This window comes from Nelumbo lutea, chromosome 6 (assembly GCF_056320005.1).
Source record: "Nelumbo lutea isolate HS-2025 chromosome 6, American lotus-T2T, whole genome shotgun sequence".
Classification (NCBI taxonomy): Eukaryota; Viridiplantae; Streptophyta; class Magnoliopsida; order Proteales; family Nelumbonaceae; genus Nelumbo; species Nelumbo lutea.
The window spans coordinates 52,748,302-52,773,325 of record NC_142689.1 but is presented as its reverse complement, the minus strand read 5'-3'; the positions used below and the strand labels follow the sequence as shown (position 1 = coordinate 52,773,325).

Genomic DNA, 25,024 nt, shown 5'->3' with positions numbered 1-25,024 from the left:
CCTCGGGTAAAGCAACCTACACACTGTGATCTCTTTCTTGCAGCTCGACCAGGCAACCTACTCAGCCTGACGCCTGAGCTGTCCATCAATAGAGAGCACTAGGTCACACATCATCAATCGGCATCATCTATGGGAACACACTACACAAAAACTAAGTTCTGACCCATTCTTTGAACCTCAAGTAATAGCATCCTCAAGCAACAACAACGCCTAGATCAAAGGAACCTCATAGGGAGGAAGAATCAGAATGATCAGGTTGAACAAGTTCTAGCGGTCTCGCCCAGATATAATCTCCCAGCCCTGGCTGTGAGGCCGTCCTCATAAATCGAGCCCTCTATGGTTTCCGTGGGAGTTGACAACCAACAGACTGTGGAGCTGCCCCCATAGTTCGAGCCCTCCATGGTTCCCGTGGGAGTTGACAACCAACAGATTGTTTAGCCTCTCTCGTAGGTCAGCCCACCAATGTGACGAGGTGTCTATAGGTTGAGGTGCTAAGAGCGAATTGGTAAAGAGAGGGCCCGAAGCTAAGAGCGAATGGTGGTCTATATTGGATTCAGATTGGTTGAATAGGCCCTCCAAAAATGGTTCGATCTCATATGCTCAAGATGCACATCCAGTAAAGAGAGGGCCCGAAGCTAAGATATTATCCATGTTTAAGATCAGCTAATTAAATGAGAATTAATAATGGAATCCTTATCTCAGATTATGCCTTTCCTATTCTTTTAATTTCTAATATGGAAATCCAATTGAATTATTTTATTTTAAACACACTTGAATTAGTCAAAGACAAGGCTGGAATGATATTTTGATCAATTTAGAGGTGGTTTGGTACCATCGCTGTTTCGTCATGAAATGTTTTCGATTGACGATAATCAAATTGGCATACAACTATTACTACAGCGTATTTATAGTTGAAATATAAACTTGCCTTCCATATTGTGAAACCTAACCAAGCTTTTATGCTTGTTTACCGATAAAAGTGTTTGTACTTATTTTCCAACAATTTTCAAATTTAATACCTGTAAGCTATAATAAGTAAAGTGAGATGGACTTGAATAGAAAGCTGGAAACTTAGGTTTTAGTTCCTTCATTAAAAGGTTTTGTTGGTGATCTCTTCTCTCTTTTTTCCCCCATTCTTTCTTCTCTATTCCCACTTTTTTCATTTCTCTCCTCATCTCTTCTCTCTTTCTCTTTTGGCCTCAGAATAGTCAAAGTATGTCATTTTCCCAGTTAAATTCATTGTTCTAACCTTTGAGGATCTCTGTGCAAATTCTGGAGAAAAATGGGAAGTATTCATGATTGAAATGCAGATTTTGGGAAACTGGTGTGAAGTCCAACTGAGAGGGGTGTTTTCTGAAAAACTGAAAGCAGGAGGGCACCTCCTAACTGCTAAACCTAGTTTGGTGCCCCTCCTACTGTATTAGCATGCTCCCCACGCCTTAAAAAACCCTAGGGCACCCATATTTTTGCTAAAACCCAATTGTCGCCCCCCTCTTTCTCTCTATTCCCAATTATATCCACCCTCTATAAAAAGGACCCTAGGGGCCCTGGAGAAAGAGTTGGTCAATTCCCCCAAGTAAGACAGAATTCTGATCTTGAGAAGTTCAAGGGTAGAGGAAGAGGAGGATGCCCAAGGAAGAGGAGGGGTTCCTACTTGCAGTTTGCCAACACCACTACTGTCACCTCTGGATTTGAATTGCAATGGTTTTTTCTTTAGTTCTAGAATTACTTTTATTCTTTAATTTCCAGTTCATTTTTCCTTCCAGTAAATTTTACTTTTATTAGATTTAATTTGTACTTTATTTCTTTTTTGCAGATATGAAATTCGGCCAGGTAAGACGGAAGGCCTAGCTCAAGAAGTTCGAGGGTCAAAGGAGAGATCTGGAGATTGCTACCTCTGGTCGGATTCTCAGACATTTTTATTTCATTCCTTTTATTTATTTGTTTCTGTTATCTATTTATTTTTATTTACTTGTTATGAGTAGTATTGTTCAAATTTGGTTTTAATGAATTACATTTTTCAATTAATTAATTTTATATTTCTGCAATTCCCCTTTATGTTCTCTCTCCTAAATCTAAGTATGTAATTATTTTTCCCCTGCTTCCCTGTGGATATGACCCATTCTCATCACTTTACTATGTTAGTAGTTGTTTGAGAATCAGAATAAAATTATAAATGTTTAAACTGGTGTTCCTAAGTGTTTAACGACGCGCTTCCAAACACACCATGTTTTTTGCACCATTGCCGAGGAAGCAACAGAGAAATTTTTTTATTTGCTTTATCCAGATCTGTTTCATTATTTTTTTTTTCATTTTATTACTTGATCTGTTGACTCATTTTAATTCTTACTTCTCTTTGATTCTACAGGACAGAATAGCGAAAGGTGGGGTACCGAAGCATTGCAAGACTGCGGAAGAGAAGAGAAGAGAAGATTAATTGGATTGTGTTTCAGGTGTAGTCGCCCCATTTTATTTTTAATTTTCAAAATCCTTTTTTTTGGTAGAATAGTTAAATTTGAATTTTTTTAATTAATTTTTTTTCTAGATCCGATTTTTTTAGTATTATTTTGATTCCATTTTGTTTCTAGATCTATTCTTCTTTCTTTATTTTAATTTCTTGTTCGATTTTTTTTGCTTTATTAGTTTTCTGTTTTTCTTTTATTTCAGATTTAAAAAAAGAACAAAAAAAATTTGTTTATTTTATTTCTTGCAGCATAATTTTCTTTTGTTTATTTTATTTTATTTTATTTTCAGTTTATGTTTTAGATTCTTTTTTTTTCTTTTTTATTTCAGATAAAAAACAATAAAAAAATAAAAAATTCGTTTATTTTAGTTTATTTATTTTTGCAACGTATTTTTCTTTTGTTAATTTTCTTTTCGTATTAATTTTTAGATTTGTGTTTCTTTAAAAAAATTGAAAATATTAAAAAAATTCAGCATATTTTTTCTTTTGTTTATTTTATTTTTGGTTTAATTTTTAAATTAGCAATTAGTTTGTTAGAATTTATTTTTGGCAGTGGTTAATTCTATGTAGCACAATTAGTTGTTGTTTTATTTTCTGTTTGTAATTATTATTTGTTGCTTTATTTAATTTCTTTTCTTTTAGTTGTTTAATTGAATAATTAATTGCTAAATAGGAAATTGTTGAAATTTTCAAATTTGAGTTTAAATTTCAAATCTGAGTTTAAATTTAAATTTTAATTTTAATCTAAATTTGAATTTAAATTTCAATTTCAATTTTTGAAATTAAAAAAAATGAAAAAAAGTTAAAAAGAAAAAAAATATTCAAATTAAATTTCAAAATCTGAATTTGAATTTAAACTCTCAAAAATTTAAAATTTGAATTAAAAAAATATATAAAAAATCAAAAAAATTTTGGGTAATATTTTTCTTGCATTTTCATTCCAATATTTAGGGTTTGATATTCTAGAGCATGCATCATATAGGTTTATTTATTTGCTTAAATTATTATTGTTAGTTGCAAATGTATTAGGTGTTCTTTTTATTATTTTAATTGTTCCTTTCGCTTAATTGTTTGTTTTATTCTTTTAGGTTTAATTGTTGAATTTCATCTTAGAAATAATTGTTCATGCATTGTAATTAGTTGCATTTTGTTGTTGTGTTTATTTTGTCTTTTCGTTAATTCATTTAAGGGCACCCAACCTAAATAAGATAAAGTTGGGATTTCATCACCCTTCATTGTCCTAAAAGTCACCACCATTCACATGCGGTTCACCCTAACCCTAATTTAAAATTTGGATAGAAAGATCCTTTAGGGAAGCCTCACTTTTGGTTCAAAGGTGTGTTGAATTTTAGGAGATCTTGAAATTATTTTCCATAACTGGCGGTTGGTGTCTAAAGAAAAAGGTTAAACAACTAAGTCTAAGCGGGTTTTATGGTTACTTAATTAGGTCCTTGTGAGAGCAAGGGGAGCCTCCCACATCCCCACCTCTTACCTGGCTAACCAAAGGAAGTCGTGTAATTCCAAGTGAACCTAAAAGGATTCACATTGGTTGAACCACTAGTTTAGGAAACCCTAAGTCAGCACTAGGTCATGTGGTTGATTTGTTTGCATTTTTTCTTTGAGTTTAAAAATTCAAATTTGAATTTAAATTTTAGGAATTTAAATTTCAAAATCTGAATTTGAATTTAAATTTCAAAAATTTAAAATTTGAATTTAAAAAATAAAAATAATAAAAATAAACATAATAAAAAAATAAAAAAAGAGAAAATTTCAAAAGTTGAGTTTAAATTTTAGAATTTAAATTTCAAAATTCATGTTTGAAATTAAACTCAAAATTTTAAATTCAAATAAGAAAATGGACTTTCGTGTTGTATGTTGGGAAGGAGATCTCTAAGGAGAGAAACTATAGAACCTATACCTGAAATAAAGAGATACCTCCATCATCAACACCGAAATCAAATGGCCGGAATCAATGATGCCCAACCTAGAAAGTTGAAGGAATACTTCACTCCAACACAAAACAACCCATCATCCTGCATTTAGTTACCTGATACTCAGGCCTTACAGTATGAAATTAAGTCATGTACAATCCAGATGCTCCCATCCTTCTATGGGAACCCAAGTGAGGACCTATACAAGCACATAGATGAGTTCCTGGAAATATGTTCAACTGTAAGGATTCAGAATTTCAATGATGATGCCTTTAGATTGACTCTTTTCTCCTCCTTGAAGGATAAGGCCAAGCATTGGTTAGGGACTATAGGGAGACCCATTAGGACTTGGGCAGAAATGCAATAAGAATTCCTTAGGAATTTCTATCCTATAGGTAGAACCAATACCATGAGAAGAGCTATCACGAGATTCACCCAAACACCGGGTGAACAAATTCATGAGGCTTGGGAGAGGATAAAATAGTTAATGAGAAAATGCCCACACCATGGCCTGTCCCAGTGGCAAATTGTCTAGGCGTTCTATGAAGGCCTGACAGATCAATACGTGTAGATGGTAGATGCATCGTGTGAGAGGGCATTTATGAGCATGAGCGAGGATGAAGCTTATAATTTTTGAAAACTTGAGTGAGAGTTCTATCAATAATGCGTCTTTATATTCCTATGAAAGTTCAGTGGGACCCTCAAAGAGGGCACGGCTCTATGAGGTCAAAAATAATATAGAGCCTGAGGCAAAAATGGATTTGAATGCCATTTCTAGAAAGTTGGATAGGGTAGACCTTCTAGCCCAAAAACTCGACTAGTTTTTCACTCTTAACCAGCAATCAGGCCCATCTACCTCTTATTCTGAAGTATGTTCCATTTGTGCCAACCCGGCCCATCAAGTTGATGACTGTCCTACTACAGCCCAGTTTCCACCTTTTATCCAAGAACAAGTCCAGGCAGCCCAGAGTTTCTCAAGGCCCACTAATGATCCATATTCTAATACTTATAACCCTGGATGGAGAAACCAACCTAACTTTTATTGGATGACACATCAATCCAATGTACAGTCCCATCAACATCCGTCCAAATCCATGGCCCAACAGTTTCAAAGGCCAGTAGTACAAAACCAGTTCCAACAAGTGTACCCCAGGAGTCAACCGACCCAACCATATCAACGCTACCTGCAACCCCCTCAATTCCAATCAATAGATGATCAATTTATGCAACTATAGCAGTTGATCCTAAATCAATCGCAGTACATTGCTAGGTTAGAAAGCCAAATAGGACAGCTAGCTGAAGCTAATGCAAGAAGGGCAGTGGGGCAATTACCGAGTCAACCGGTTGTAAACCCTGGGAATCAGCCACTGGGTTTTTCTTAGCAAATTCAACCACCTCCTTAGATTCCCCAATTCGAAAATGCTAAAGCTATAACAATTTTAAGGAGTGGGAGAACTTTGGAAGACCCGTATGAGAAAGAAAGTAAAGAAGAAAAAGAGGAGTCTGAAAACCCTAAGCTGGGCGGGGGGGGGGGCGCGGAGAAGAAGGAAGGGAAACTTAGAAAAAGTACCTAAAGTGAACCAATTTGTAGTCCCCTTTCCTATCGCACTCATAGTTGGGCCATCACGGAAAAAGAAAGGGATTCGCAATGAGGAGATCAGGGAACTTTTCAAACAAGTATACATTAATATCCCGCTCCTCGAAGTGAATCAACATGTCCCGATTATGCAAAGTTTCTAAAAGAGCTATGCACCCAAAGGAGGGAGCCACGATCGGCCCCACAAAAAGTGTTGCTTTTAGCAGATGTGAGTGCAATCCTCCTGAACCAACTTCCTTGGAAAATGAAAGACCCAGGTGCTTCTCTTATTATCTGCATAATTTCTAGAATCACCTTTGATAGGGCCCTATTGGATATAGGGGCTACTGTGAACCTGCTTCCATCCGTTATTTATGAAAGGTTCAAGGTTGGCGAGTTGAAACCTACACCAATAATTCTGCAACTCGCTGATCGATCAGTCAAGACTACTCGAGATGTCATTGTCAGGATAGAAAATGGTTATTTCCTTGTAGATTTTGTTGTCCTAAACATGACCCCAACTGAAGAATTGAACTACAACTCGATAATCTTAGGACAACTATTTTTAGCAACGACTAAGGAAAATATCAACTACAAATCGGGGGAAATGGACATCTCATTTAGGGAGCAAAAGGTCCAATTGAATGTTTTTAATGCCTCTAAGTATCCAAACCTAGGGGAAGGATAAGGCAGTGTGGACATATAGACAATCTCGTGAATGACCTATCTACCCCTTGGTTAGCCCAATCTGGTCCTGGTTGGTATGAAAACGAATATGAGTATGAGAGTTTGGATGAGAGAGATGAATAGTTGCGTCTAGTTGAAGATGTTAAACTTAGCGTTGATTGGGAGGCAACCCAACGTAATTTTTTCAGTTAATTTTAGGATTAGAGTTCTTTTTTTATTTTCTTGATTCAAGACTAGGTGGCATAGCTTAAACCCCCCAGGAAAACCCTACTCGTTGTTCCCTTTGGCACAAATCTTCTTTGCATCATTCTAGTCATGCCATTAGGGGCAATGGCATTTAAGTTGGGGGTGAAGAAAGAGAGAGAAAAATTTTAAAAAAATATTGTGAAGCTAAGCCTTTAAAGATGGAGAATTAAAATTTCCCTAAAATTTTTAAAATTTTCCATTAGAAGAGATTCCTAAACAAAAAAATTTAAGGAAACTGATAAAAGAATATTGAATTCTATAGAAATTGGTAACAAGTGATAAGTGTCAAAATTGATCTTGTTTGAATATTGTTGAAACCATTTGGAAATTGAAAAATACTCCCAAATTTGCCCCTGTCAAGATATGAAGAGAAAGATTGAGAAGTTAGCCAAAATTCTTCAAATTGTTAAGAGACAGTGGACTACCCTGAACAATGTTGCTAAAAAAAAAGGATAAAAGGTCAATGGATACCCTAGACTTAGTAACCGAGTCTCTTCACCTAAGGAAAGTGTCGAGATTCGCGTGAAACAGTGAAAGCTAACAATAGAAATATGTGTGCAAATCAAGTTCAAGGGTAGAAATCCACTGCAAAAAATGCTAAGAAGAATACATGTCTGATTTTAAAAATCAATCCCAGCTTATCAAGACAGTCTGCAAATGAAAGGGTATTTAAGATTTTTAAGGCAAGTTTCGGTAATATTCAAAGTAAGACAGTTTTACCCGTTAAGCCCAATACCGATCTATAAAGAGTTTGAGAATTCTGGAATCAGGATGCTTGACTAATTCTGTTAGGGAGGATCTTGAGATGGGAAAGATCACTATGATTAGTGTAATTTTAAGGCTGCATTGCTTAGGGACTAGCAATGGTTAAGTTGGGGTTGTGATAACTCTGCATTTTGATGCCTTAAGGGCATCATTTCAAGGGTATTCTGGAGAAAACTAAGAAGTTTTCATGGCTGAAATGCAGATTTTGGGAAACTGGTGTAAAGTCCAGTTGAGAGAGGTGGTGTTTTTGTGAAAAATTGAAAACAGGAGGGCGCCTCCTAGCTGTTAGACAATTTTGTATGCCCTTAACTTCAATCAGAATGATGTACTTTATGAATTTATTGTAAATGAATAAAATTGCATATTTGATTCCTGTTCCCTTAGTATGTTTCTGTGTAATCCCCTTAAACTGTACACTTAATGAGACTCGTGTTAGTTTAGAATGTTCACAGCCAATGGGTAATTCTGGGGAGACCTATCTTGACAAGGTTGACACTGTGGTGCCACCAAGTCGGTTGGGGTGGTCTGTCTCAGCTGCCAGGGTGAGACCCTAGGCACATACAGTGTAGGAATAATTAAATCTATGAACTGGACCAGATTTCCAATATTGCCCTGGACCTTGGAGATTGATGGGCAAAACTGGAAAGCTACACCCGACCCCTAAACTCGATTATGATACTGCATTAGGTGTCGGATTGGGCAGTTTTTGATGTATCATTCAATGAGATCCTTAGCAGGGGTCAAAACCTAGGTATGTTGGGACAGTTTGAGAATTCATCTGAGTGGGTGATCATAGTGATAGGATCAGCCCCTTTGTCGGACAAAGGTAATGATCAGGGATGCACTATCACTGATGGAAACCAAGACTCGACAGCCGATTTCAATCGTTGACATTTGTTTTGCAAAATATATTTTATATGAGATATAAAAGTATATATATAATGGTTTCTAAAAGGATTGCAAAAAAGTTTTAATTCCCAGGATCCATACAAGTAGAGAGTGCAACATTGTTCCTTGCAGCCGAGGGAGAGGTCCTCTCTTGTTGGGCAGTGTATGATAATTATAGGTTGAGAGGTTAAGTGTAAAACCATTGAGGATAATACCTGATGGGCTAATATTGCATCTGCCCACAGTCCTTGGGTGTTACAAGGTGGCTTGGCCCAGGGACCACATAGGGTAAATGTTGGGCCCATAGAGCCCATTTGATGGGTTTTAGGGGGTGCACTGTCTATAACAGTGTATTCGGCAGGCCTTGTAACAAAGGTTGGGCCTAACCCATGTGGCTGATGTGCAGATCAATGCTTGGGTCTCACGCCATACAAGGAAGCCCAACTGGGTAGCAGTTATGAAGGTTAAGTTAGCACATAAGCTTAATGGGCCTAAAGTCCATTTCGAATTGGGCTATTTAATTAGTTAATTATGGGGCGAATTCTGAGATAGATTAGTAGATAGGATAGGGTCTTGACCCTATCCACTCAGAGAGTCCAGATCTGAATGTGATTCAGATCTAGAAACCTGATAATGAGATTACGAGAAAGCTAATCTAATCTGCAGATAATATAAGGGTTTATCTTTATCACCTGAAGAGAAGGCTGATCCAAATATGATTTGGATAAGCAGCTCCTAATTGGATCAGGAGCTGATCCTTTAGTTTAACAAAAGAAGGAGGGAGCGGCAGCCTTTAGATGAATGAGATATTCACATCCTCTTGAGTGCTGAAATCATAGAAGGAAGAATTATGCATCCTTGCAGAATTCTTTCTTACCGTCTCCTTGTTCTTGCTACACCTGTTTGTCAGTTCGATCTCTAGCTGTGGGAGAAGTCAAGATTCGATCTTGACATCAGTTTTTTGAAAAAGAACCGATAGGAAGCTGTGCTCACGTGCCATCCTGCTATTTCTTGCGAAGGACGGAGTTTTTGAAGAAGAACACTGTTGAATCTGCTCCATCCTACACTGCGCCATCTTCAATGGGAGCAGTCTTTGGATCCTTCCTTGGGCGTGAACACCTTCGTTGGGGGATACTATTTCTCCGTATCAGGTATAATCCTCTCCTACTCCTTTTGGTTCAGATCTAGTTCAGTTTATGGTTGAAGAATGATCCTTGAAAATATGATTTTCTAAATAGGAATGCGATTCCCAATTAAATGGAGAGAAAAATTTTTGAAATTCGCCCCATTATTCTGCAATCTTTGGGCATCCATATGATGGATCTCTCATCCCTTCAGTGGTATCAGGGCCATGGTTCAAATTTTGAACCAATTTGTTTCAGATCTGAACCTATGCAAATGGGCAGAAGGCGTTCTATCCGATTTGCGCAGATATGGGTTTTGGGAAATTTGCTCCCAAAATTAAAGGGTGAATAATCTAAAATTAATTTTATATAAATCTGATTATTATTTAGAACTGCTCTTCATGATTTTCTTGATTTATGGGCTATTCACACAAGAGGATATCAAAATCTTGATTAGCGCAGGGAACCTGTGATTTTGCAGATTTTAGATTATTTTGTTTCATTTGGTATGTAATTTTTTTTTATTTTTTTTAGGCTGAATGTATAGGTATTCGATCTGATGTAATCATTAATAAAAATAGGATTTGTATTTATTTTTAATTTTGGATCGAAGATGGCGGCACAGAAAAGGAGATTTCGTAGAGAAGGAGATTTCGCAAATGGGAGAATTACAATCTGCGATTTGCAGTTTATGAAACTGCAAACTGTGATCTAACCTCTGTTTTATAGGTTGAATTGTGCGAACAACCCTGTTTGACTGATTCGTGATTTTCTTTTATCAGTATTTAATTTCAGATTATTTTCTTGAATTAAATATTTAATTAAAGATCAAACCCTAGCCAATTCGAACAATGATTGGTTCAAACTGTTTGGACCGAATCTAGGGTTTAATCAAGGCTTAAAGTCAGCCCTATTTTTCGCACTAATGGGTGTGAGAATTGATTTTTAATTAAATGGTTAATTCGGCCCAACCTGTAAATGCCTAGTTTTAAATAGTAAAAACTGCTAAAAGCCCACTTAACACATAAAGTTATATGGGTTGAACCATTCGACCCATATACCTAGATAATATTAATGGTTAATATTATGGATTTAAAATGAGCTTCAAATGGGCCTTACAAATGATTAATTGATTGGATCAATTTATCCCTACATAAGATGTATGGATGTGTGATGTGCTACGTACATGGGCCATAAGTGCTTGGCCCATGCTCAATCAACAGTGGCTCTTGCGCACACCATGGCTGAATGCACATCATTGCCATGGTGTCCCTTTTGGTCATTGGATGACCTCCCTCAGTGGTGGGCCCCACACCTCATCAAGAGGTCACGTGCGGAACCCTAGCCGATTTAGGCCCACCGAAATATGGCTTTATGAAAGTCAATGGGTGCCACTTTGGTTTGACCTAAAATTAGAACTAGGGCATAATTAAATGTTCCCTCCAGCTAATATGAATGCATGTGATAGGGAGATTCATATGATGAACTCTCTAAAGGCCTTCCATCATTAGCATGAGGATGGGTCTTTTAGTAATGAGGAAACGCACCAGAAAATGGGCTATCCATTTGCTGTTGAGTTTGTCTAAGTGCTTCAAAAGATGATAGGGGCATCATAGACCGATGTGAGAGGGGCTTCACCAGAAAATGGAAACTCTCTCACGGTACCTTGGCGTTCACAAATATGATCGGTAAGCACTTACTGGACAGAAAGGTTTACCTAAAAACGGCTCTGAACATTGTTTGACAAAGGCCAAAGGGAAAACTCATATGATGAGTGGATATGATCCTTCACAGAATGGTGGTGGGGTTATGCAGCTGAAATAGTTGGTTCCATGCACCCTATGTGATTTCCCACATTTCCAGAGACAACCCGTAGTCTCCGTCACTGAGAAAGGAGGGAAATCTCAGAGATGAATAAATGAAAATGAAACGTAGATTAAAATCCATGTCTATGAAATGAACATGAATCAAATATGGTTGTGGACTAATGTTTGCTCTTTTATCAGAAAATGGCAAACGAATCATTTGCAAAATTGCTTGATGACAACAAGTTGAAGGGCCCAAATTATGTCGATTGGTACAGGAACCTTATGCTGGTCCTAGCTTCTGAAAAGCTAGACAAAGTGGCAAAGAATCCTGCCCGGAGCGTCCAGGTGATAGGGCTTCTGAGGCCCGAAAGAGAGACTATCAGGAATGGGAGGAGAAAAACTCCCTTGCCCGGTGTTACATCATTGTCTCCCTGTACAACCCAATACAGAGGCAATTTGATCAGATCAAATTGCCAAGGACATATTGGATAGTCTCAGGATGATGTATGAAGAGCATAATCGTTCTACTCGACAGAAGGTCTTGAAACAGTTCATGACCGCACAAATGACCAAGGGCCAACAAATTCACGACCATTGTCTTCGGATGATGGGATACATCAACGAATTGGAGGCTCTTGGATCCGGGTTGGACCTTGCGACCCAGATAGATGTTATCCTTAATTCTTGCCCCCCTTCAATCCGTTCATCATGAACTATAACATGAACAAACTGAATGTCAGTTTGCAAGAAAGGATGAGCCTGTAACTATGCTTGTTGAAGCTAGCAAGACAGGCAAGAGAAAAAGGAAGGCAAAGAAGCCTCAAAAAAAAGCCACTAAGGGCAAGAAGTAGAAGAAAGACAAAGCATCGGATGCATGTCACTTCTGCAAGAAGACTGGCCACTGGAAAAGTAACTGTCCTGCTTACCTAGAATCCAAGAAAGTTAATTTCAAAACTTGTGTTATAGAAACCAATATATTGATAGCTTCTACGTCTTGGTGTATTGACTCCGGGGCTTCAACTCATGCATGTAACTCACTGCAGGAGTTCGAGGTAAGAAAAAGGCTGAGTAAAAGAGAAGTCACACTCTACTTGGGAACTACTGCAACTGTTGCAGCCGTGGCCATAGGAACCGTGGAGTTACTTTTTAGAGAATGAAATATTGTACTGAGAGATTGTCTTTATGTACAAATTTTAAGGAGAAATTTGATTTCTGTCTCAAAATTGTGCAGATGGTTATTTTGCCTTCTTTAGTAATACGATTACTATTAAAAGAAATAACAGATTCATCGCATACGAGGAACTGGAGAACGGTCTCTATGTTCTACATCCTTCTCTATAAACTAACATAACCTAAAATACGTCGGCTGAAATGCCCAAGAAGAGAGCCTGTGATACAGTTAATCTCACGTGTCTGTGGCATTACCGACTTGGCCACATCGGTGTTGACCGAATCACAAGGTTGGTAAAGGATGGTCCTTTGGATTTTCTTGAAAGAATGGTAGGATCCATCTAATGGACGCCATAAAGGTTGCGGAATGGGTGGGCGAATTTCAAAAATTTCCTACCTTCTCTCAATTGGGAATCATATTCCCTAATTTAGAATACAATATTCAAGGATCCTACTTGAACCATAATCAAACCATATCTGTACCAAAAGATAAATGGGAGGAATATACCTGATCCGGAGAAGCAGTATCTCCCAAAGTTGGTGTTCACGCCCAAAGAATACTCCAAGATCCGTTCCTGCTGAAGATGACACAGCTGTGAATGGAACAGAACCAGCAGGGTGCATCCTACACACTGGATCCTTCACAAGAATCCTCTGGAAGTACTAAACACTGAATCCTTTTCAGTCTTTCTTGCAAGACTGATGTCAAGAACAGATTTCTTGACTTTCTTTTCAGCAAAGATCTAATCTTGCAATGGCAGATGGCAGCGGCAGGAGGAGATCTCCAAAACGAAAAAGGCTGAACTGCTTTTCCTGTTTTTTCTGGAGAGTATGAATCAGATCAGATTTGAATTCGCAAGAGGTATCCTATACCTCTTCAAGGTGGTTCGAAATCTCCTCCTTTCTTCTTGATTAAGAAACCTCCTTTTTAGGAGTTATCCCAATCCAAATCAGTATTTGGATAGGGGATAATCTTAATCCTTTCTGCAGATAGAGTTAGCTTACTCTTGATCTTATCAGGAGGTTACCAGATTCAAATCTAATTTGAATTTGGTCTCTTAGAGTGGATAAGGCTAAAAGGCCCAATCCTTTTACTAACTTTAATCTCAAATTCGCCCCAAGGATGGGTGATCATATCAGCCCACCTCGAAATGGGCTTCTGGCCCATTAAGTGTTCAGTGTCTAATTACATTCCAATCTACTGCCCAGTTGGGCTTCTTTGTATGGCGTGGGACCCAAGCATTGATCTACACACCAGCCACATGGGTTCGGCCCAGCCTTTAATACAAGGCCCAGCCGAATTCACTGAAAAACTCAATGAACCCCTTGAGTCCATCATATGGACCCTATGGGCCCAACACTTACATTAAGTGGTCCCTGGGCCAAGCCATCTTATAAAAACCCAGGGACTGTGGGCAGGTGCAAGATTAGCCCATCAGGTATTATCCTCAATGGTCTTACACTTAACCTCTCAGCCCTTAATGATCAAGCACTACCCGACAAGAGAGGACCTCTCCCTCGGCTGCAAGGTACAGTGCCGCACTCTCCTCTCACATGGATCCCGGGAATTAAAACCATTTGCAAACAATTCGAAACCGTACATATATATATAAATATATTAATTTTGCAAAACAAAATTCCAACGATTGAAATCAACTGCCAGCAGTTTGGTTTCCATCCGAGAGAGTGCATTCCCGATCATTACCCTTTGTCCGACAAAGTGGCTGATTCTGTCACTATGATCACCCACTCAGATGAATTCTCAAACTGCCCCAACATACCCAGGTTTTGATCCCCGCTAAGGATCTCACTGACTGGCATATCAAAGGCAGCCTGATCCAACACCTAGTGAAATGTCATAATCGAGTCTAGGGGTCAGGTGTAACTTTCCAGTTTTGCCCATCTATCTCCAAGGTCCAGGGCAATACTGGAAATCTGGTCCGGTTCAAGGATTCAAGTAATCCCATACTGCATGTGCCTCGGGTCTTACCCTGATGGCTGAGACAGGCCATCCCAACACTTGGTGGCACACCAGCATCAGCCTTGGCAGGATAAATCTCCCCAAACTTATCCAACGGCTGTGAACATTTAAAACTAACATGAGTCTCTATAAAAGTCCAGTTTTAGGGTTTTACACATAATTAAACCAAACAACATGAATCAAACATGCACTTTATTTATTTCCACTAAATAACAAAAGTACATCAAATCAGATTGAAGCTAAGGGCATACAAAAACTGTCTAACATTTCTAACTATAGAAGATCTTCCCACCTGTGAGCCTTGCCTACAAGGCAAAATGACAAAGCGGTCATTTAACGGTAAGCCTGAAAGATGTACAGGCACACTTGACCTAATACATACTGATGTATGTGGTCCCTTGACTGTTAGGATACAGAATCAACATTGTATTTCATCACCTTCACAGATGATTTTTCACGATATGGTTACGTGTACCTAATGAAACACAAGTCTAAATCCTTTGAAAATTTCAAAGAGTTTAGACAAAAGGTCGAGAAACAGTTAGGGAAAAAAATTAAAGCCCTTCGATCAGATCGAGGTGGCGAGTATCTCTTTGACGAATTCAGGGACTACTTAAAAGAAAATGGAATAGTATCACAATTAGCTCCTCCTGCTACACCAGAACTTAATGGTGTTTCAGAGAGGAGGAATAGGAACTTATTGGATATGGTCCGGTCGCTTCTCATACACTCAGAGATACCCACATCCTTTTGGGGTTACGCATTAGAGACTGCGATTTACGTGCTGAATCGGGTTCCAACTAAATTGGTTCCGAATACTCCATATGAACTTTGGACCGAAAAGAAACCAAGTGTCAGACACTTGAAGATTTGGGGTTTCCAGCACACGTTAAAAGAACGAGTGCAATCAAATTGGAATCCAAAACCAACCGTTGCCTATTTGTAGGCTACCCAAAAGGCTCTATAGGTTACCTATTCTATAACCCAAGTGAGCAGAAAGTGCTCTGCAGTCGAAATGCACAATTCTTGGAAACTGACTATATCCTGGACACCCATCGTCAGGAAGTTGTTCTTGATGAGGAGAACTCAGGTACAGTGGGAGATGTCCCACAAGTTCTAGGTAGTGACCAACCTAGAAAATCCACTCGGGTATCCAGGCCACCAGTTTGTTATGGTTATGACCAAGATAGTTACCTGGTGGAAACCATGAATTGTGAGAAGGATCCCGTAACTTACGTAGAAGCTATGTTGGACATAGATTCCCAGAAGTGGGTGGAGGCCATGAGCAGAAATGGACTCAATGGAGACCAATGGAGTCTAGACTCTAGTTGATCCGCCCTCTGGGGTAAAAGCAATCGATTGCAAATGGATTTACAAGAGGAAGAAGGGCCCCGATGGTAGGGTTGAGACCTTCAAAGCTCGTCTGGTGGCGAAATGGTACACTCAGAAAGAGGGCATCGATTATGAGAAAACATTTTCGCCTGTGGCCATGCTTAAATCCATTAGGATCCTGCTAGTTGTAGCAGCATACCATGATTATGAGATTTGATGGATGGATGTAAAAACTGCATTCCTGAATGGAGATATTACTGAAGGTATCTATATGCAGCAGCCGCAAGGTTTCGTTGCTGCAGGTCAGGAAAACATAGTATGTAACTTAATAGTTTCATTTATGGACTTAAGCAAGATTATAAAAATTGGAACATCCGTTTGACTCTACTGTCAAATCGTTTGACTTCGAGTAGAATTCGGATGAACCCTATGTATACAGGAAGTACAGTGGAGATAAGGTTACCTTCTTGGTTTTGTATGTAAATGACATTTTACTCATTGGGAATGATGTAGGAATGTTAACTACGGTGAAAGTATGGCTTTCACAACAATTCTCCATGAAAGACCTTGGAGAAGCCTCCTATATACTGGGTTTTCGACTTTATAGAGATAGAATGAAGCGGATAATAGGATTATCCCAATATGCTTATATTGACAAAATAGTCAAAAGATACAGCATGGAAATCTCCAAGAAAGGAAATGTTCCTTTCAGGCACGGAGTCACTCTCTCCAAGAAGATGTCTCCCAAGACTTCTGAGGAGATTGATGGCATGAAAGATGTTCCCTATGCCTCTGCAGTAGGGAGCATCATGTATGCATGCCATGCTATGCACTCATCCTGACATTGCTCAAGTAGTGAGTGTAGTAAGCAGATTTCAGGCCAACCCAGGGCAGGAGCACTAGACTGCTGTGAAGAAATACTTAAGTACTTTCGAAAGACAAAAGAGTTTTGTCTAGTATTCGACGGTAGCTCATTACAGATCCAAGGGTATATAGATGTTGATTTTCAGTCGAATCCAGGTGATAAAAAGTCTACATCTGGATATGTTTTCACGATATGATCGTGTGCTGTTTGCTGGAAAAGCAGCAAAGAGGGGTCCACTGCAGACTCCACAACCCAAGCCGAACGCATTACCATAAGTGAGGCTGCCTTATGAATGAAAGTGTTCATTCTTGAATTTGGAATTCAGCACATCACCCATTCCACTGTTGTGTGACAACACTGGACCTACAGGAGGATGATGTTAAGAGGTAGCATCTGAAAGGATGAGAGATCCATCCCATGAACGCCCAAAGATTGCGGAATAAGGGGCAAATTTCAAAATTTTTTTCTCCCTTCAACTGGGAATCACATTCCCTATTTAGAAAATCATATTTTCAATGATCAATCTTGAACCTTAAACTGAACCAGATCTGAACCAAAAGGAATGGGAGAGAATAATACCTGATACGGAGAAGTAATATCTCCCAACGAAGGTGTTCACGCCCAAGGAAGGATCCAAAGACTGCTCCCACTGAAAATGGCGCAGTGCAGAATGGAGCAGAATCAACAGTGTTCTTCCCCAAGAACTCTGTCCTTCGCAAGAAACAGTAGGATGGAACGTGAGCACAGCTTCCTTTTCAATCCTTTCTCAAAGAACTGATGTCAAGATCCAATCTTGACTTCTCCCACAGCTGGAGATCGAACTAGCAAACAGGGCGGCAAGAGCAGGGAGGCGGCAAGAGAGTATTCGTAGGCTGCAGAATTCTCTCTTCTTGATTTCAGCACTAAAGAGGATCTGATGTGTTTCTTAGGCTGAGACAAGCCACCCCAACCGACTTGGTGGCACCACAGTGTCAACCTTGTCAGGATAGGTCTCCCCAGACCGATCCACTGGCTGTGAACATTCTAAACTAACACGAGTCTCAATAAGTGTCCAGTTTAAGGGTATTACACAGAAACATACCAAGGGAACATGAATCAAATATGCACTTTTATTCATTTACAATAAACTCATAAAGTACATCAATTTTGATTGAAGCTAAGGGCATACAAAACTGTCTAACAGCATCAACGGAGAATGTGGTAGACCCATTGACTAAGCCATTATCACAGAAAGTGTTTGAGAAACACGTGAAAAACATGGGACTCCGGCTTGTACCTGATTAGACCTAAGTGCAAATGGGGGCTGTTAGACAATTTTGTAAGCCCTTATTTTCAATCAGAATGATGTACTTTATGAGTTTATTGTAAATGAATAAAAGTGCATATTTGATTTATGTTCCCTTGGTATGTTTCTGTGTAATCCCATTAAACTTGACACTTAATGAGACTCGTGTTAGTTTAGAATATCCACAGCCAATGGGTTGGTCTGGGGAGACCTATCCTGACAAGGCTGACACTATGATGCCAACAAGTCGGTTGGGGTGGCCTGTCTCAGCTGCCAGGGTGAGACCCTAGGCACATATAGTATAGGATTAATTGAATTTATGAATTGGACCAGATTTTCAATATTGCCTTGGACCTTGGAGATTGATGGGCAAAACTGAAAAGTTACACCTAACCCCTAGACTCGATTATGATACTGCAGTAGGTGTCGGATTGGGTAGTTTTTGATGTATCATTTAGTGAGATCCTTAGCGGGGGTCAAAACCTGGGTATGTTGGGATAGTCTGAGAATTCATCTGAGTGGGTGATCATAGTGACAGGATCAGCCCCTTTGCCAGACAAAGGTAATGATCGGGGATGCACTCTCACTGATGGAAACCAAGACTGTCGGCAGTCGATTTCAATCATTGAGACTTGTTTTGCAAAATATATTTTATATGATATATAAAAATATATATATAATGGTTTCTAAAAGGTTTGCAAAAAGGTTTTAATTCTTGGGATCCATACAAATAGAGAGTGCAACACTACTCCTTATAGCCGAGGGAGAGGTCCTCTCTTGTCGGGCAGTGTATGATCATTATGGGCTGAGAGGTTAAGTGTAAAACCATTAAGGATAATACCTGATGGGCTAATCTTGCATTTGCCCATAGTCCCTGGGTGTTACAAGGTAGCTTGGCCCAGGGACCACTTAGGGTAAATGTTGGGCCCATAGAGCCCATTTGATGGGTTTCAGGGGGTGCACTGTCCATAATAGTGTATTCGGCTAGGCTTTGTAACAAAGGCTGGGCCGAACCCATGTGGCTGATGTGTAGATCAATGCTTGGGTCCCACGCCATACAAGGAAGCCCAACTGGGTAGCAATTAAGCTCATTTCAAACTAGGCTATTTAATTAGTTAATTATGGGGCGAATTCTGAGATAGATTAGCAGATCGGATAGGGCCTTGACCCTATCCACTCAGAGAGTCTAGATTTGAATATGATTCAGATCTAGAAACCTCATAATGAGATTAGGAGAAAACTAATCTAATTTGCAGATAAGATAAGGGTTTATCCTTATCACCTAAAGAGAAGGTTGATCCAAATATGATTTGGATAAGCAACTCCTAATTGGATCAGGAGCTGATCCTTTAAGTTAACAGAAGAAGGATGGGGCGGCAGCCTTTAGATGAATGAGATATTCACATCCTCTTGAGTGCTGAAATCATAGAAGGAAGAATTAAGCATTCCTGCTGAATTCTTTCTTGCCGCCTCCCTGTTCATGCCACCCGTGTTTGCCAGTTCGATCTCTAGCGTGGGAGAAGTCAAGATTCGATCTTGACATCAGTTCTTTGAGAAAGAATCGATAGAAAGTTGTGCTCACGTGCCATCTTGTTGTTTCTTGCAAAGGACAGAGTTCTTGGAAAAGAACACTGTTGAATCTACTCCATCCTGCACTGCGCCATTTTCAGTGGGAACAGTCTTTGGATCCTTCCTTGGGTGTGAACACCTTCGTTGGGGGATACTATTTCTCTGTATCATGTATAATCCTCTCCTACTCCTTTTGGTTCAGATCTGGTTCAGTTTATGGTTCAAGAATGATTTTTTAAAATATGATTTTCTAAATAGAGAATGTGATTCCTAGTTGAAGGGAGAGAAAAAAATTTTGAAATCCGCCCCCTTATTCCACAATCTTTGGGTGTCCATACGATGGATCTCTCATCCCTTCACTAGCTGCTAAAAGATCTGCAGCTTTCCCTATGTTTGCTTGAAGACCTCTAAGAGATTTTGAAGACCTCTGGGATTTGGGTTTAAGAAGACCTTTAAGAGATTTTGAAGCCTGTGTTTGCTTGAATTACTCAAAGATGTGCAGCTTTCCCTTCAGGGTGTGATGAGAGAGTTTGGTCACACAATGTTAAAGGTTTTTACTCTCTTCCTTCTTTAGAACCTTTCTTCCTACACTTGAGCCTCCTTCCTTTCCTGCTAGAGAATTGTGGTTCAGTTTGATTGCCCCCAAAGTCAAGATTTTCTATTGGGAAGCTACCAACCAAATCATAGATACCCAAGAGAGGCTTCAAAAGAAATGGAAGAACTGGCACTTGTCTCATGTGTGTGTGTTGTGCTTGAAGAGTGAGGAGTCCACCAACCACTTGGTTTTGCTCTATCCCTTTGCAGATCAATCATGGAAGCATTTTTTGTCTTTATTGAGAAAGATTTGGGTTGCACCAAAGGAGGTTGTGAACCTATTCAAGATAGATTTCATTAGTTTTACTACTCAGAGACAAAAGGTCCTTTGGAAGTATTGATGTTAGACAGTTGTATGCCCTTAGCTCCAATCATTGATGTATTTGATGACATTTATTGTAAATAAATAAAATTACATAATTGATTCATTTGTTTTGGTGTGTTTCTATGTAATACCCTTAAACTAGACACTTATGAGACTCGTGTTAATTTAGAATATTCACAGCCGTTGGATAGATCTGAGGAGATTTATCCTGCCAAGGCTAACACTGATGTACCGCCAAGTTGGTTGGGGTGGCTTATCTCAACTGCCAAGGTGAGACCTGAGGTACATGTAGTGTAGGTTTTCTTGAAACCCTGAACCAGACCAAAATTCTAATATTGCCCTGGACCTTGGAGATAGATGGGCAAAACTGGAATGTTACACCTGACCCCTATACTCGATTATGGTACTGCACTAGGTGTCAAATTGGGCTGTCTTTAATGTAACAATCAATGAGATCCTTAGAGGGGGTCAAAACCTGGGTATGTTGGGACAATCTAAGAATTCACCTGAGTGGGTGATCATAGTGACAAGATCAGCCTCTTTGTCGAATAAAGTGAATGATCGGGGAATGCACTCTCTCTGATAGAAACCTGAACTGCCATCAATTGATTTCAACCATTGGAATTTGTTTTGCAAAATATATTTATTTAAAGATATACATATATATATTATGGTTTCAAAATGTTTGCAAAAGGTTTTAATTCCTAGGATCCATGTGAGTAGAGAGTGCAACATTGTTCCTTGCAGCCGAGGGAGAAGTCCTCTCTTGTCGAGTAGTGTTTGATCATTATGGGCTAAGAGGTAAAGTGTAAAACCATTGAGGGTAATACCTAATGGGCTAATCTTGCGTCTGCCCATAGTCCTTGGGTTTTCATAAGGTGGCTAGACCCAAGGACCATTCAGTGTAAATGTTGGGCCCATTAAGAGTCAATAGTGATGGACTCAGGGGTTCACTGTCTTTTACAGTGAATTCGGACAGGCCTTGTAATAAAGGCTGGGCTGAACCCATGTGGCTGACGTGTAGATCAATATTTAGGTCTCACGCCATACAAGGAGAACCAACAAGGCAGCAGGTTAAGATGTTAAGTGAGCACATAAACTCAATGGGCATAAAGCCCAATTTTGAACTGGGTTAATTAGATTAATTAAATAGGGGCAAATCTGGGTTTGGATCGATAGATAAGGATAAGAGGATAAGTCTTATCCACTTAAAGAGTCCAGATTCAAATAAAGATTTGGATCAGAAAACTCTTAATTTGATTAGGATTAAGTTGATCTTAAACTGCAGATAAGATAAGGGAATAACCTTATCGCTTAAAGAGTCCAGCTCCAAATAAAGATTTGGATCAGGAAACTCCTAATCAGATTAGGAGGTTGTCTCTTTAAGGCTATAAATAAAAGAGCAGGGTGGACATGCAAAATCATCAGACAAGACACAACAAAGTGCAAATTTGTTCCCTATTCTTGCCGCCCCTACCCAGTTCAATCCCCACTTGTGAGAGTGATTAAGAATTGTTTTTTATATTGCATTTTGGTAGAAGAAGCGATCTGAAGTCGTGCTCACCAGCCCTCTACTCCATTCTTGCTAAAGAATCCGATTCTTACTGAAGAGCCGTCCTACTGATCTTGCTTCACCTCACACTGTGTCATCTTCAGTGGAAGCAGGTTTTGGTTTTCTCCTTGGGCATGAATACTTTCATTAGGAGTTACTACTACTCCGTATCAGGTATATCCCTCTCCTCCCTTTTGGTTTCAGATTTGGTCCGGTTTGGTTCAAGATTGATCCTTGAAAATGTAGATTTATAAAATAGGGAATGTGATTCCCAATATGAGAGAGAGAAACTTTTGAAATTTCGCCCAACCTTCCTGCATGGTTCGGCCATCCATATAGTGGGTCTCTCATCCCTTCAGTTGAGAGGGACAATTTTGTGGGGGTTGTGGGCTAAAATGAATGCAAGACTGTTTGAGGAAAACTGCAAGTCTGTTGAAGAGATGTTAGAGTTAACAATAATTAGGGTGACACATTGGACCCTAGAGATAGAGGAATTCAAGGGAGTTTCCATGAATGATGTGCTGAGGGAATGGCAAACTTTGGTTGCTTTTTAGGTTAGAAAACGACAAAGAGTGTTGGATTGGAATCCTCCTAAAGTTGGTGTAATTAAGTTCACTTTTGATGGGTGTTGTCTGGGGAACCTATGGCTGTCTAGGTTAGGGGGTGTAGTAAGAGATCAGCAAAGCATTGTTATTCTCAGTTTTACAGGCCCAACAGGACAGGTTATCTCCCTAAGGGCAGAGTTGTTAGCACTGATTCAAGGTTTAAAATTGATACAACAACAGGGGTGGAAAGATGTTGAGAAGGGGACTATCAAACTGTTGTTCCTCATTCAATTGGATTCCTAGAGTGCAAATATGGTGGCAAATGGTTTAGCAAGAGCAGGGGTTGGGAAAGAGGTATTAGAACGGGGTTGCCTGGGGCTGGGTTGTACTAGGTAAAGATCCTGGGTTGTTGCTTCAAATTAGTTGAGTTCACACTTTAAATTCCTACCCCATATGGTTTATTTTCTTCCTTCAAATTAGTGGAGTTCACACTTTAAACTCCTATTCACATATTTCTCCATCATCAATTTCAAGGCATCCTAGGCCTCCTATTGATGAAGGTTTATCCAACCATGGACAATTTTCATCAACTTTAAATCCTAACCTTTAAACGTCAACCAAAGTACTTGGCATGTGTCATGGGCCGGGGAATAGGATCTCGTCACAGATCGGTCCATTGGAAAACCCTCTTGTTTTCCCTTGTCCCTTCCTTTTCTTGAGGTACCTATCTTAGCACCCTAATGGTGATTTGTCCAAGAGATCACCAACTCTCCTTACTCTCTTCTTAACTGAATATTTGATATCCTTATTCAATAATAGTGGCTCCTTAAATAGGAGATTATAAGAGTCATGCTCTTAGGGAGACTCCTTGCTGAATAGGGAGACCTCCAATTCTATCTTGATAAGATAAGACTGATAAGATAAGTCTCTCTTAATTCTAATCTAATAAGATAAGTCTCTCTTAATCCAAATCTAATAAGATAAGATAATCTAATCTACTAACTTAATAAGATAAGATAAGAATAACAAGATAGTCTAATTTAATCTGCCGAATGGATAAGACTGTTGATGCCGAATTGGATAGGATGAGAACACTGGATCATTTTTGCTGCTGCTCCCAATACGCGTCCAAATCAGCATGGCATGACACTCATATATGGGTTTTCAAGAATCACAACTAGGTTATGTTTGGACTGATGTGCAGGAGTCAAAAAGCAGAACGGATTCTATGATTCTATGAATAATGTAATGATACCAAGTTCCAATTCATTCTTTTATCTATATCGACCAAAAATGCAGCATAAAACCCACTACTTCAAATACTTTGTGCTGCCCTTTTTCCAAGGCTGAACAAAAGAACATTAAAGGTATTATATTGAAGTCCTATTTGTTAACATAAAATCCACTCATTTTGTGATTGATTGTTAACATAAACAGTGGCCCACTAAAATATAAGAAATTTCCAAATAAATATAGATATAAAAATTGATACACCACCCTTTACATGAAATCCAAGAAACATATACATATACAAAGCATGTTAAATTAACCACATCTTAGAACTTCTAAATCATAGGGTCAGAATCTTCATTCATTTGAAATCCTATTTGTTATAAACCCATTGTTTAGACAAATTAATGTCATTCAGTTCAGCCACTTAGTTGTTATCAAATGACCCTGAGCCAGTTAAGGGAAAGTGTTAGCTGATTAGAGAACCATAATAATGAGCTACTTAAGGTTGGAGCTATAACCTACACATCTCTAATTAGAAATATGAAAGCCATGAATCATAGCAAAGGCAACTATCCAACCAGATGAACTGAGAATGAATAAAAAAGGAATATACTTGTTGAAATATATCTGATTACATTTTTATGAAGTTGTATTTATGATATTTGATTCGTTTTGCCCTTTTCTGGTTTATAACCATTACAGGGTAGGAGAACTGGGGTAGGAAATCTTCCCAGTCCTGAACTCACAAATAATGACCATCTCTCTCATTGCTAGTGAAGGCAAACAATTTTTTACTATGACCTGAACATTTGATAGGCTGGAATCTCAAGGTGAGAATCTTCTAAAAAAAGCTAAGAAATCTGGCACTAAACAACATCAGAACTAAACTAAGAAATAACTAATCAAAAAAAGCTAAGGAATCTGCGACTTCACTAGCATCTTCATTCAAATAGGATTTAAAGACAGGACAAAGAAAGATAAAAAAATGGTTCTAGAAAAAGGATCACAAGGATATCATTATTAGCAACGATGTGGGTAAAAAATTACAGAGGATGGCTCTACAGAACCTCATTGCCACCTCTGC

The 25,024-nt window shown here is 38.9% G+C and overlaps 1 protein-coding gene and 1 non-coding gene across 3 annotated transcripts in view; both read right to left on the bottom strand.

The window, feature by feature from the left end:
* The window catches only part of LOC148848907 (uncharacterized), a 71,978-nt gene that overhangs the window by 46,271 nt on the left and 683 nt on the right, over window positions 1–25,024 (bottom strand). Inside the window, exon 2 of one of the 2 annotated variants that reach the window (XR_016100184.1) lies at window positions 24,145–24,384. The exons of the other annotated variant lie outside the window; for it this stretch is intronic. The gene's annotated coding sequence lies outside the window, so the exon portion shown is untranslated. Of the gene's footprint in view, window positions 1–24,144; window positions 24,385–25,024 lie in introns of those variants that run through there. 2 annotated transcript variants of the gene reach the window in all.
* On the bottom strand, window positions 4,802–4,908 carry LOC148848908 (small nucleolar RNA R71). The gene has a single exon (XR_016101589.1). It is a non-coding gene; the product is annotated as a small nucleolar RNA R71 (small nucleolar RNA).